At 39.9% G+C, this 14,707-nt stretch overlaps 1 pseudogene; it reads right to left on the bottom strand.

Moving 5' to 3' along the window:
- Nucleotides 1–3,116: 3,116 nt before the first annotated feature.
- LOC119243812 (GTP-binding nuclear protein Ran-like) lies at nucleotides 3,117–3,750 on the bottom strand (annotated as a pseudogene).
- Between the last annotated feature and the right edge of the window lie 10,957 nt (nucleotides 3,751–14,707).

Here is a 14,707-nt window from a genome sequence, read left to right as displayed (position 1 = left end):
AGGCCCTTTTCTTAGTAACTTTTAAATGTGCTATATCATATTATTGACCCATGCTGTACTTCACATCTCCTTAACTTATTTGTTTTGTTTTATTTTTATTTTATTTTAAAAGATTTTATTTATATAGTTTTGCGTAGAACTGGGGTGTAGGCCAGAGGCACAGTGGGTGAGGGGATTCACCAGAGACAGAGTGGGGAGCAGAACAGGCATATTGACTGAAATATACTGCTGAGAGGAGCAGTGGGTGTGACAGGAGAGGTCTGCTGATTGAATTCAGGCCGCCTCGGTGGGCCAAAGTTGTAGTAGCACTGAGACTTAACCCCTAGACCACCAAGGAGGCCCTATTTTTATTTTATTAAAAATTTTTTTCCAACCCTTACCATTCATTAGACCCTTTCCACCCTTACTCCTACCCCCTATCTTTTTCCCTCTGGCATCCTTAGTTATTTTGTTAATGTACACTAGTCTATTTTTAGTTATTTTGTTTGTTCATCTGCTTTGTGTCCTTATATTGCACATATAGGTAAAATAATATATTTGCTTTTCTCCTGCTGACTTATTTTACATCACATAATCCTCTTAAATTCCTTCTATTTTGCTGCAAATGGCAAAATTTCATTTTTATAAATGACTGATTAGTATTCCATTGTGTATCTATACACCAACATCGCTATGCATTCATCTGTGATAGCTGTTGTAAATGATGCCAGGTGAACACTGATGCAAATGATTTCATAGTCTTCAGAGAAATACCCAGGACTGGGTCATAACAGTAGTTCTACTTTTAGATTTTTTGAGAAAGCTCCATGCTGTTTTCCAAGAAGGTGGCACCAATTTACATCTCCATCAATGGAGTATTGGGGTTCCTTTACCTCCACACCCTAATGAGAAGTGATGATTAACATTTTTTTCTTGTGCTGTTGACCATCAATGTTCTCTTTGGAAAAATGTCTATTCAGATTTATTGCCCATTTTTAAATTGGGTTATTTGTTCTTTTGTTGTTGAGTTGCATGTGTTCTTTTTTTTTGTGTGTGTGTGTGTGTATCAAGACCAATATTCATTTTTATTTTTCTCATCATTAGAGCTAAAGGTGTTGCATGTGTTCTTTACCTTGCATATTTAAAAAAATATATTAATTATTTTATTAGTGCACAACCCCATCCATCTAGTTGGTCAATAATCACAATGAATTTTTTTTTTAAAGATTTATTTATACATAGAAGAACTGGAGTGTAGGCCAGAGGCGCAGGGGGTGAGAGGATTCACCAGAGACAGAGTGGGGAGCAGAACATGGAGATCTGCTGAAATAGACTGCTGAGAGGAGCAGTGGGTGAGACAGGAGAGGTCTGCTATGCCATGTGGGTTAAAATTTGAGCTTTTTAATTGGAGGGTAGACTTTGGAGATGATTTTCCAAGTGTGAAAATCTCTTGCTAAGTCAATGATATATACCTAACCAGCCTTGCAACTTTAGCTAAGGGCTTTCATTGTTAAATAGAAATTACATCAATTGGGATAGAAAAGAAAATCCTACCTGGTAAGGGCCTTTGACATGTTTTTGAAAAACTTGAGTAGGCTGTTTCTACAAATGGATCCTTTCTAAGGAAGAATCTGTTTTTGTATCTGATATGTATTGATGCTTATAAACATGCTTTTTTAAAATGTGAATTGCACAGGAGGGATACCCATAGCTCTGTTTACGTATTGCTCTATAGTTCAATAAGTGCTTTAATATGTATTTTCTCTTTTTTTCCCCTTAGCTGATTTAATTTTTTTTTAAATTTAATTAATTAATTAATTTTCTTACATCCCTGGTCATTTTGGGGCAGTATTTGATTTCTCTCCTCAGTTGTAGTCCCCTTACTTCTCCCACCACTATAGCATCCGTGATCCATCACCATAGTCCCTTATGCTCTTCCCTCCTCTTATTTTTTTAAAGTAGTTTTTTTTAAAGATTTATTTTTATTTATTTATACAAGCACTAGGTACAGTCAGAAGCGCAGGAGGGTGAGAGAATTCACCAGAGCCAGAGCAGGGAGCAGAGCAGGCTGACTGACGAAGTACACTGCTGAGGGGAGCAGCGGGCGGCAGGAGAGGACTGCATGCCATCTGGGACCCTCGCTGGTGGCCGGGGATCGAACTGGCACTGCAGAGGCTGCGGGCAGCTTCTTAACCCAGAGCTCAACTGCTGCGCCACCGGGGAGGCCCTCGCTCCTCTTTTTTGACCCCTCTTCCTTTCCCTCCTCTGCTGCGGGCCTCAAATCTATGGTCAGCTTGCAAGCTTTGTCTTTTTTCTGACCCTTTTTTTGGTTTCACTTATATATGGAATATAGAAATCTGATAATATGTATGTGTGCATATATGCATATATATATGCACACATACACATATACACATATATACATATATACATATATACGTATATACATATATATGTATATGTATACAAGTATGTATACATATACACATATACATATACGTATACGTATATACACACATATATACATGTGTGTATATACACACATATATACACACACGTATATATACATACACATATATATACATCCGATAATATGTATGTTCTCTTATTCTTAGAACAATATGTGAAGTGGTTATAGGTCTGTTTCCATTTTGTAGAAGTGAACACTGAGGCAAAACAGGGCAAGAAATCCAGCCTGTCAGTTGTTTATCTCAGCATTAAGTATTTGTCCAGTGTCATGTTGTCTCCCTGATGTGGGAAATGGTGGCAATTTATTTTTTTTAAATAAATATTTGAAATACAAATTTATTCTAATTTTAATCAAAAAAGGAACTGGAATGGCAGTAACAAACAAGATTTCACAGTGAATATTATGATGTGACTGTAACAGTCTATATTGGAAACTCAAAAGGAAACAACTGTATTCCAAAACAGCAAAATATGCAGATCCAAAAAATGAAGGTTTTTAAACTGCTACATTCACTCCAAAGCCTATTCATCTCCTAGAGCATCCCAAAGACTAAGCACTTGTTCTGCTTAGCTGTGTAATAAAGTGGCAAACACTGCACCACCGTCCTGTCCTGCATCACAGGACAGTAGCCTATGAACTTCTGATGCCGGACTCCAGCTTCATTCTCTCACAGGTCATCATCCTCATGTGGGACAGCAGTTGTCTGATCAACCTCTAAATCATGCCCATACTGTGCTACCAAAGCTGACAACCTCTGGTGGGGCAAGAGCAGGCATAGCAGCCAACTCCAAGTTAGGGTATCCGATTAATTTTCTAGCAAGCCATAGAAAGGGCTTTTCAAAGTTGTAGTTACTTTTGGAAAACATGTCATAGTACTTTAGATTCTTCTTTTGGTGGAAGATGATGGATTTTGCCTTAAATTTCCTGTCCTTAATATCCACTTTGTTGCCACACAACTTAAGGATGCTTTCGGTTTCACATTCTTGTACCAGATCTCTGTGCCAATTAGGCACATTCTTGTAAGTATCTCTTGAAGTTACATAAAACATAATAATGGCATACTAGACTTGGATATAATCTCTCATTCCACCAGTTTTCTTGAGTAGCTAAACTTCATAGGTCCTCTTTGTATGGAACCTAGGGGAGGGACCTCAAGTGAGAGGTAGCTATATACTTTTCAAATTCATTGGTCAAATAATATTTCACAATTCATGCTCAAACACTCGATTAGTTTTCCCAGTACCACCATCACCAACCAATACAATTTTGTACTGAACTTGGGATTCTCCTTGGGTGGCCATCATAGTGTTACTTCCAGAGGCATCTCTGGTGCATCTCATTTAGGGCTGGAAAGATGGTAGAAGCACAACTTAAATGCCTGAAAATGGAGCTGGCACATGTGGCTACATTTTTTTTTTTTGTCTTGCTGAGTATTCTTTGATTTGATTTGCTCCTATTGTCTCTTCTTGTAGTCTTTCTGTCTGTCTTGTGGGTATCATTTGTATGTTTTTTAAAATTCCAGAGAACCCAGTGGAATTTGTTTGGGTGAAATAGTCAATACATATGATCCAGAAATGGAAGGGAACAACACTGGAGGAGGGGAGAGAAGGGAAGACTGGTCAGCTCAGAGTATCCATTAGACGCCATGTGTAGGCCACATAAAGGACTATAAATGAAATGTTCTGAAGTGTGTTTTGAAGGAGAATTAGCACTTCTGATCATTTTTGGAATGCTAAGTGTCTGCAGTGTCAGAAATGCTGCAAAACTGCCATGATAAAAAAAAAAATCAAAAGAAAACAAAAACTAGCCATGATAATGTTGATTTGAATCTTCAGTAGATTTAGGCTCTGTGGTACACATTTTGGTGACTTAGCAGAAGTGAACATTTTTGTGGACTGCCAATAACCAGGGACATACTGTGGGGGGGAGGGGCGTGGGGAAGGAAGGGATTGGAGTCAAAATAAGGGGGTTGCAATTGTATGGGGAATATAAATATAAAATAAAATTTAAAAAATTATCACAGGAAAAAAATTGCAATTTAATTAATTTATGAATTGCCTATCTATTTCTTTAGGGTCTCTTGGTGCATTCGTTTTTACTACTGTGTGATTTGGGCAGGTGACTTCACATCTCCATGGGCCTCAGTTTCTTTATTTATAAATGGAGACAATATTACTATTGACCACAGAGGGTTGTTATAAGAATAGATTGTGTTTCAATGAGACCATTAAATGAGGGTTCAATAAATGGTAGCTATTATTGTAATCATAGAAGGACTTACTTATTTACAAATGTATTATAGGTGCTAGATTTGCTCTTCAACTGGTGAGTACATTTCTTTTTTCACTTTAAAATGTTGTGGTAAGGGCCTCCCTGGTGGCAAAAGGGATTAAACACCACACTATGAAGCAATACGCAGTCTCTGTAGCACGAGTTCGATCCCCGGCTGGCCAGGGAGCAACCCACCTATCAGCAGACCTCTCCTGTCTTGCCCGTTGCTCCCCTCAGCTAGTATTTCAGTCAATCTGCCTGTTCTGTTCCCCACTCTGTCTCTTGTGGATCCTCTCACCCCCCGAATCTTTGGCCTGCTCCCCAACTCTTGTATGCATAAATAAATGGATCTTTAAACAAAAAACTTAAAAAAAATAAATGTTGTGGTAAAATATATACAACATAAGGTTTACCATCTTAAACATGTTTAAGCATACAGATCTGTGGCAGAAGTACCTCCTCACTATGGTGCAGAATGTCTGTTTTAAGAGGGGAATGGACTGGGGAAGGGAGTGGGTGTGGGTACTGACTGTGTGCAGTGTTCACAGCGAGTCTCCTCTCCATATCTGGCTGCCTTTCCTGTGCAGGGATTGAGCAGGGAGCCTGGTTGTAGGGTAAGGTAAAAGTATCAGGCTTTTCTGCCCTCCCGCCATTAGGATAGAAGAGGGAACCCTGTGGTCCTGAATGCATGCCTGATGGCGGGCACCTGGAGTGGGTACACCTGGGCTGAGAGACTGAGTTTTTAAGGGTGGTGTTAGGGGGACGCCAGCAGAAGCTAAGAATGAACGGAAGCCGAGAGAAGAAGAGAAGCAGAGAGAAGGCCAGAGAGCCCAGATAGAGTGAGGATTTGCTGGGGGCTGGGAGGACTGCCAGCCTCCGGGTCCCCCAGCACTCCTGCCTGCCATGTGCCTGGTAAATCTAAATAAAAGACCTGCAAAACCCCTGAGGGCTCCAGGACTCCTCCCCAATAAAAGACCTGCAAAAAACCACTAAGGACTCTGACTCCTCCTTTACCTGGTCTGCTGGATCAAAAAACCTGCTCAGTGTGGTCTTCCTGACCTTACACTGGGCTATGCTGAGGAAAGCCAGGCAACCATGGGCACACTATTCTGTGAAACAAGAGTCAAACAATTATGCCATCTCTCCATTTGTTTTTATTCATTTCACTGGCTGCTTTTGCTCAACCATTTCTTTGATTCTGGGAAAGAAAGGCCTGGGTTCAGATCTATGCGTGGATATCATTTATTCGAAATGTCAGCAAATAAGTGATTAAGAGAACCATTTAGAAGTCTTACATATCACAATCGGAGATTCATGACATGAGTCTACTGGGAATTGTAGATTAAGTGTAGAACTGAATTCAGTGATTTTACTGAATTCCTTGAAATTGGAAAAGTCCAGAAGTTTAGAAGATCAATTTCTGACAGTCATAGATATCTAGGAACAAATAGACTTTAATGTAAATTCAAAGTACACCCATCTCTCTGAGATTGCTTCTTCAAGCAAGCATGAGAGTAGCTGAAAAGTGACTGCTTCTTGGCACTTGTGTCTGCAAATTCAATCTCAGAGAGAAGGTTTGAAATTCATTCTTCAACACACAATATTGGTATTGAGTATGTGCTAGGAATTGTAGTGGTCCCTGGAATTCTACTTAAACAGATGCCATCCTCCTCCAGAGAAGGTCTATTGTAAGAAGCATCTACTGTAAATGCTTGTTATCCCTAATGCTGAAATTGTTATTTAGCTCTTCTGGGTCTGCTTAGCTGCAGGTGTCAAACAGATACAAGCTTTTAAATATATGTGAGAGACCTTAGATTGGCAGACTATTAAACATCAAAGAACATCAGCTGTCTCCAAGGTGGCTGCTGCAGTAGTTACTTAAAACTCACAAAGTGAACTCTTGGCAATGGAAAGGTTCCAGGTGGGTATACGTAGATGCAGCCAACTAGGGGCTAGTGATTTTAATTTAGTTTTATTGATATATAGTTGACATGTAACATTGTATACATTTGTGGTATACTATATAGTGGTTTGTTATATGTATATATTGCAAAATGGTTACCACAATAAGGTACAAACACCCCACATAATTAGAATTTGTATGTATATGTGTGTTGAGAACTTTAAAAATTTGTGCTTAGCAATTTTTGAGTTTAAAATACGGTATTGTTAACTATAGTCACTATACCGTGTATTATATCCCCAGAATTCATTCATCTTATTCCTGGATGTTTGTAAGCTTTGAACAACTTCACCTATTTCCCTTACTCCCATCCTTCCTCCCTGGCAACCACCAATCTGTTCTTTGTTTTTATAGGTTTGGTTTCTTAAGATTCAACATATAAGTGAAATCATATAGCATTTGTCTTTGTCTTATTTCACTTAGCATTATGCCTTGAGTTTCATCTATGTTGTTAAAAATGGCAACTTTTCCTTCTTTTTTTAAAGATTTACTTATTTATGCATATAAGACTGGGGTACAGGCCAGTGGTGTGGGGGGAGAGAAGATTTGCCAGAGACAGAGTGGGGAGCAGAACAGGCAGACTGACTGAAATACACTGCTGAGGGGAGCAGTGGGCAAGACAGGAGAGGTCTGCTGGGCCATGTGGGTAGCTCCTGGCTGGCTGTGGGATGGAACTTGTGCTACAGAGGCTGAGGATAGCTTCATAGTGCTGTGTTTAAACCCTTGTGCCACCAGGGAGGCCCCTTTCCTTCTTTTTTATGGCTGTAAAAAAGTAATATTCCATCCTATATGTCATGTTTTCTTCATCTTTTTATCCACTGATGGACACTTGGGCTCCTTCCTTGTCTTGGCTATTGTAAATAGTGCTGCAGACATCTGGAGCTAGTGATTTCATTTCCTTCATATATTTATCCCAAGTGTAATTAGTGTGGGCTCATATGGTAGTTCTACCATATGAGAACCCCTTTTGAGGTTAAAAGGGCTGCACCAAAAAGGGCTGCACCAAATTACCTTCTTGATAATAGCTAACAAGTAAGTGTTCCCTTTTTGCTACATTCTTGCCAACACTTGATTTCTGTCACCTGTTTGATACAGAGATTTTAATTTATCCATCCACCCTCCCACCCACCCACCCATCTACCTGTAAAATGCTCACAGGCATTATGCATTTTCATGAGGGGGAATCATACGTGACATTTCCTCATCTAAACTGCCTGTGGAACCCCAGGAATTTTGTGGAGCAAAGTTTTGGAAATGCTAAAACTGAATTGTGCATACTCTTGAATTCCCTTTAGTACCTCTCCTATGAAAATTTACCTGACTAGTCTCTCTCCTCGGATATTTTGTGAAGAGTAAGATTTTGGTAAGCATTGGTATCTGTGATACATTGTAAAATCCCATCTCTCTCCAGTGACATGTGGAGTTGAATTTTTAGTTCGGATGAACAGAATAGAGAAGGTACCTTGAGTATGTCAGGCTTTCCCTTCTGCATTTTCTAGATAAACAAAAACTGCTACCTTTCATGCAGAGCCACCTGGCCTCTGGCCTCACACCTGGGTTGTTTCGTCTCTAAGTATCTGATTGACCTGCCTTTCCACTCTGTGCCTCCTACTCCCAATTGGAATCTGGAGAGTTGTGAACATACGTGTTTGGGGAGAAGGTACGAATTGCACTACCACCTGGAGGTTGGGCAGGCACACCCCTTCAATGTTTATCTTTGTGTGAAGCTGTAGAGGTCCTGGCTGGAAATTCAGCTCTTGGGTTGAGTTTAACATGCTGCTGATGCTTGGGGAAATCAATCCCCAGTTTCCTGGGTCCCCAGCTTCCACCCGCTGCCTGAAGTCGCTTTTCTCATCCCACCTTAAATGGAGTAAGCAGGTCATGGGGGAGAAGAGGAGGAAGGAAATCTTCCTTTATGTATTCCTTGAGGGTCAAAGAGTCATAAGCATTTCCTCTGCTAAAGAACACTACTTCCTGACATGTTGCTTGCCTTGCTATTAGGTTTCTTAGCAGGAAGAAATAGCTTCTTCCTGCCAACGAACATTCCAAGGTGTGGAGATGGTCATAGTATAAAGATATATGATAGAACACAAGATAAGGATGACTTCAAGTCTCTTTCTGCCTATTTAGAGGAAGTAGAAGAGTGAACCTACAAACAAAAATAGCAGTTTCTCTAAATTTGTAAAAAACACCATGGCTCCTTATCCTGTGGAATAACATGCTGAGTGACTTGCTTAAAGCACCACTCAGAGTCTAAGGTTTTATTTTTGTGCATGTGCATGTATATCATCATTATCGAAATAAGATAATATATGCAACAGTGCTTTGTAAACAGTGAAAGAAACACGTATAGGAAAGTGATTTTTCTTGTTATTTACCTGTTATTAACAATATCTATGGAAGCTTTGCTTTTTATGGGGTGTCAAGGCAGTCCCTTTTCTAAATCTGGCTTTCACAGACTTAGTAGGTACCTACTGAGGGGGCTATGCTGTCTGGTAGCGCCAAACAGTCTCTCCTTGTCATGGCAAAGTATCATAATTTGTTCTGCTTTGATGTCAACTGAATGGGATAACATAGACATACTCATATCGTATGGTTTATTTGAAAATTTAGGAAGGAGCAGAACTTTGAGGAGCAGAACTTTGAGGTGCTGGTCAGATATATTTTAAAATGAGGAAGGGGTTGAGGAAGCAGATTCCAGAGGTTGGAGGTATTATAGGAGTAGCTATCTGGGAAACAGCATGCCAGGACAAAGGAGAAGGAACAATGAAGCTCCATATGCCTTGTGGTTTTTCCTCATTATACAGTATGAGCAAATCTGACAGGATCCTTGCCATTTGGATGCTCGTGATGAGTGATAACACAGAGCTGTAGGCAAACATATTGAAACTAAAAATGCCTAGGTTAACGAAAGTATTTCCATTATGGTAAATGCATAATTTACTATGTACTGTGGGGTTTTGAGTGGTGGGGAAGTCTGTGAAGTTTGTTATTTAGTAGGGTGTCTAAAGTGTCTTCCAGGGAATCAGGGACTGCTTTATGGAAACAGTGGCCTTTGGGGTGACAGCACAGAAGAAATTCTAAATGAGGGGCAGGAGATTCCAGGCAGTGAGTGAGGCTCAAGAGAAGACACAGAACTTGGAAAAGAAATTTCACGTTGGCACTGAATATGTGGGAACTATTACACAAGATACTGTCTGGGATTAATGCAGGAGAGGTGTAACGTGTTATAAGAAATCCTAATAAACTTTGTTTCCCTAAATTCAGCTGGTCTTTTAGTGCCTGTGGAGTCTTTCTGTGGGACTCAAGAAGATGTGTGTAGTTTCTGAGGAGGTTTTCTATGCAGGTGAAAATAGTTTTACTAAAGATATACACCATCAAGTTTGGTTGGAGTTGATCTTTCTTTTTTTAAATTAATTTTATTTTTATTTTTTACATCATTGTTCATTTTTAAGCAACATTTGCTTCCCCCTACCCCCTCAGGTGTAGTCCCCATAGAATTTCCTTCACCAGTGCACCCGTGCACCATCACTGGAGTTAATCTTTCAGATGAAGATTGTATGGTGCTGCAGTGTGCTGTGACTTTGGCAATGGCTCTGGGCACTTCTGCATATTTTACTCAATGTCTAGTTCTTGAAATAATACAGTCTACACCCTGCCGGGCAGGAGCTGCCACTCTCTGGCTGGTTGCTTAAGTAAGATAATTTTTATTTCTTTTATAGACTTTGGAGAGTTTTCAACTGAATTACATGGAAAGGGTTATTTCTTTAAAGTTCATTAATATGTTCACTAAAAGTTTCTTCCAAATTGCACAATACATTTAATAAAAACCACCGAGAGTCTAAAATTTGGAGGTTTGGTCAGATCCTGCCTGTGTGGAAGTTGATGTTCAGGAATATAGAGGACAAGATGGAGAAAAATGTTCCAATATCCCAAGGTGTAGAGTTGCAATTTATAATGACTCCCAAATGGTTACAACTCCAGATTATCCACGAGCATTATTTCTATCAACTAGCAATTATTTATTGATGGAATGTCTGAGAGTAAACTAATTACGTTAGAGGGAATGCACAAAATCCAAGGACCCCTTACTCTAAACCAGACTATATTGAATACACAGACTCCTGCTGTGCTGTCCCCAGTGCTGTGTGAAATACCAAGAAATCTAAGTCTCTGTCCTTCAGAGACTTGTGGTCTAGTTGGATATTAAGATCAGTACATAGGAAACAATGGGGGCTAAATCAGTTACAACGCTTTTGACTGTGAAAAACAAAAACCTCAATGGAAACTGGCTTAAACAAGAAACTGGTCAAGAAATTAGACATCAGAAGTAAGACTGCTTTTAGGCTGGATTTCCAGAACCTCAGTAACATGATCTAAGATGCAGTTTCTTTCAGTTGCTTCTCTCTGCCAATCCAAGGCTGCTTGATGGTGGGTTATAAGAGAGCATCTGGTAGCAGTCAGGGCTAAGGCTTCTTTCTCATGTCCAGTAGGAGAGACCTGGCATCCTCTAGCTCTCTTAGAAGTGCAAAGAAATTCTTTTTGCAGAAGCTTTCAAGTTTTTCATTTCTTCTGTTGGCCCTACTTACATGCCCATCCCTGAAGCAAGTGTTTTGGTAATGGCATAGGGCGTGCTCTCGTTGGCTCAGATTAAGCAGGGGGTATTTCTGGGGCTGGGATAAAAGATAGGACTGAATGGAGGAGGTGGATACTAGGAGAAAATGGGTTCAGTTGAAAAGAGTTCATATGGATGCTGGGTTGAACAATAAGTATGTTCCCTAGGGGATCAAAGCAATATGTTAAGGTGTAGGGGGGCAAATTTTGCTATTTATAACCACAGCTGCCTCCCAACAAAGCTGGATTTCATCTTGCTAGTGCCAGTTTTGGGAATGTGCAAGGTTTGGAATATGAGGTACTAGGGTGCTAACTAGCTTTGCATAATGGAGGCAAGAATAGTTCTATGTTGGGAGGTTGAAAGAGGAAAAATCCATCACAGATGGAGAAGAATCAGTAGGACTGGACTTTTTTTTTGGGTAGGAGTAGAGACACAAATGCTCGGGGTGATGGAAAGGGAGTGGCAGATGAGAAGGTTACAGAGAAATGTCTAATAAAGATTTTTAAAGTTACTTCAAGCGAGTGCAATGGAAACTCTTCCTCCTATAAAACACTTTTCTAAAATGCTACTTAAATTTTACTTTATTCAGTAATCCTTTAGCTTTAGTGTTGGACTTTAGGAATATCCTGCAATGATTCTTTTACTTTCCAGTTTGCTTTTGCTTTTGGGGGTCATTCCCTCCCCCCCTTTCTAACCAGGCTTCTGGAGCAGGGAGATCTAGACAGACCAAGACACTGTCTATTCTCTCCAGGCCTCGACCTCTTGGCTCTTCTCCTTAAAGGGAAAGGTGGTGGCTGGGGGGTGCCAGGCCTTTCACGCTATGCTGAAGGGGTTCCTTTCATCATCAGTGGTGGGCTCTGGTGTCTCTCAGATGTACCATCATCACCTGGTGATGGTTTGGATTTCTTCAGTGTGCAATAGACACAATGGATCCTGGGGTTGGCCTGGATTGCACGTACAGTACAACACATCCATGGTAAAAATCCCCTTTCTCTTCCCAGCTTCACAGAGGCAATAGGATTACACGCCTTCCCTCATTTATTTCTCATAACAATCTAATGTGGTAGGTATCACTATTATTCCCATATTTCAGATAGAAACTAAGGCTCAGAGATATTCAGACCACAGAGCTGGTTGGGGTGCATCCTGAATTCACTGAGCCCATACTTCTAACCAGCACACTGCATTGCCTCCTGAATTTCTGGAGGAGTTTGTTTACAGGTGACCCGGAAGTTAAACAGTGAGATGGGGAGTCTGGCATCTCAGCCTTCTAACTCCCTGTCTAGTGCTTATGCTGTAGTTAGTGTAGTGACCTTGGACCTGTAAGAATGGGGAATTTTACTCAACAAGGCACCTCACAGGCGTAACATCTGATAAATCAATAATGTGGGTGAGCATGAGGCCCTGTTATCTGTCCCAGTACCGAGGCATAATTTTACTTAAAAAAAATAAATGAAATAAAAAAAATAAAATAGCCACTTTTTTATTTAAGTGCATTCCAAATTTAACATCTCTTAAGGGCCTCCCTGGTGGTGCAAGGGGTTGAGGCTCAGCACTATCAAGCTATCGCCAGCCACTACAGCATGAGTTTGATACCCAGCCAGGAAGCTACCTACTTGGAACAGTAGACCTCTTCTGTCTGCCTGCTGCTCCCCTTAGCAGTGTATTTCAGTAGATCTACCTGTTCGGCTCCCCACTCTGTCTCTGGTGAATCCTCTCATCCCCCCACACCTCTGCCTATACCCCAGTTCTTGTATGCATAAATAAATGAAAAAAAAATCTTAAAAAAAAATTTCTTAAGTGCCATGCACTTTTCTAGGTGCTAAGAATATACAATAGAACACCCCAAGGCAGATAAAACTCAGTCTATTATGAATAACTTGTTTGACCAAAAAGAGACTAGGAATGTTTTGGGGGGCAAGAAAATTAGATATTTCCATTGTAAACATTCTTTCCCTGCCTGCCTACAAACTGATTCCTCTGATTCTTGGACTAGATTTTTTTTTTATTTATTACCACTAACCCCCGCCCCCCGACCCTGCCCCATACACACCAAGTCAGAGAATCACAGCAGAGAGCAGGCGCGTCCAACTGCCATACTGCTTTCCCAAACAAACTCCGTGGTGGGAGTTCTAATTTACAAGAATATATAGTGAAAGAAGTTGGGAGGTATGAGCCAGTCCCTCTCACTCAGCAGCCATTCTTCACAGCAGACAAAGTTTATTAGACACGTGTGAACAACTTCGCTACAGCACTGACTGTGGCTTTGCAGAAATTGAGGCAGTAGCAAAATGCATCCTGAACCTGATAGACTGGAAAATCCCAGAAGTCATTTATATCTTAGGTTTTCATGGAAATTTCAGCTCTCCAGAAGTTTGGTGTGCTGTAACTCAAAGATCCAAATGAGCACACTATTACTGTATAGCTTTATTGTTTATAGTTTTTTGCTCCAATTATTTCCTTTATCTTTGGGAATTCTGTGATAGAACTTAAACTTGTAAGCAACCAGGTCCCTTCATATTTTATATGACCTAATTCAATTTAGTCTGTGTAACATTAGCAGATTCCAAGAAGCCTTTGAAGAGGTTAGAACATACATACATTTAAATTGTTCCCTATTCCGTTTCTTCCTGCTTGATACCAGGGCAGCTTTATGCTGGCTGTAAAATCTACTTCTTTTCTGAAATGGGCCATCACCAACCAACCAACAGCTCATGTAACCAACCGGGCACATGTGTTGTTGCATCTTTTGTTTAATATGAATTTTGGCACACTCTCATAAATACTTGAGATGCCTGGTAAAAACAAACAGTACTACCCAAAATTCCTTAAATAAATACTTAAAGATTTTTAATCTTGTCTTTTGAACAGTAAACTGGAAGTGTATCCTATATGAATGGCTGCCAATCCCAGGGTAGATTTGAGTTGTACAGTTACTAAAAAAATCTTAACAAAACCCAAGTGAAATTGTGCATCATGTCAGTTCATAACAGATCTGTTTAATCTCTTTTGTTACTTAACATATCCTTATAATAAGAAATTATCCTGAAATCAGCTATCATTTTTTTCATCTTTTTAAAAATTTTAATTTGTTTTATGTATATGTGTGTGTGTATATATATTACATCAGTCTTCCTTTTTATATAATGCATGCTTTCTCCTCTCAGGTGTAGTCCCAGCAAATTCCTATCACCAATTCACACACGCACATAATCCCTTGTATAAGAACACATCCCCTCCCTTGTTTTGATCCCTCCTCCTCCCCCTTCCCTGCAGTGTCTCAATAATAGTTGCTTGTTAATTTTGTCTTTTAATTTGTTGTAATTATTTTTTCCCTGATCCCTTATTTAGTTCCCCTACATTCTTCCTCTAAGTGAAACCATCTGATATTTTTCTTTTTTCTTCTGGC

The sequence above is a fragment of the Talpa occidentalis genome, unplaced genomic scaffold (genome assembly GCF_014898055.3).
Source record: "Talpa occidentalis isolate TD23 unplaced genomic scaffold, MPIMG_talOcc4v2.1 talOcc4.13, whole genome shotgun sequence".
NCBI lineage: Eukaryota > Metazoa > Chordata > Mammalia > Eulipotyphla > Talpidae > Talpa > Talpa occidentalis.
The sequence above is the reverse complement of the archived record's forward strand: the minus strand, read 5'-3'. Positions and strand labels throughout refer to the sequence as shown.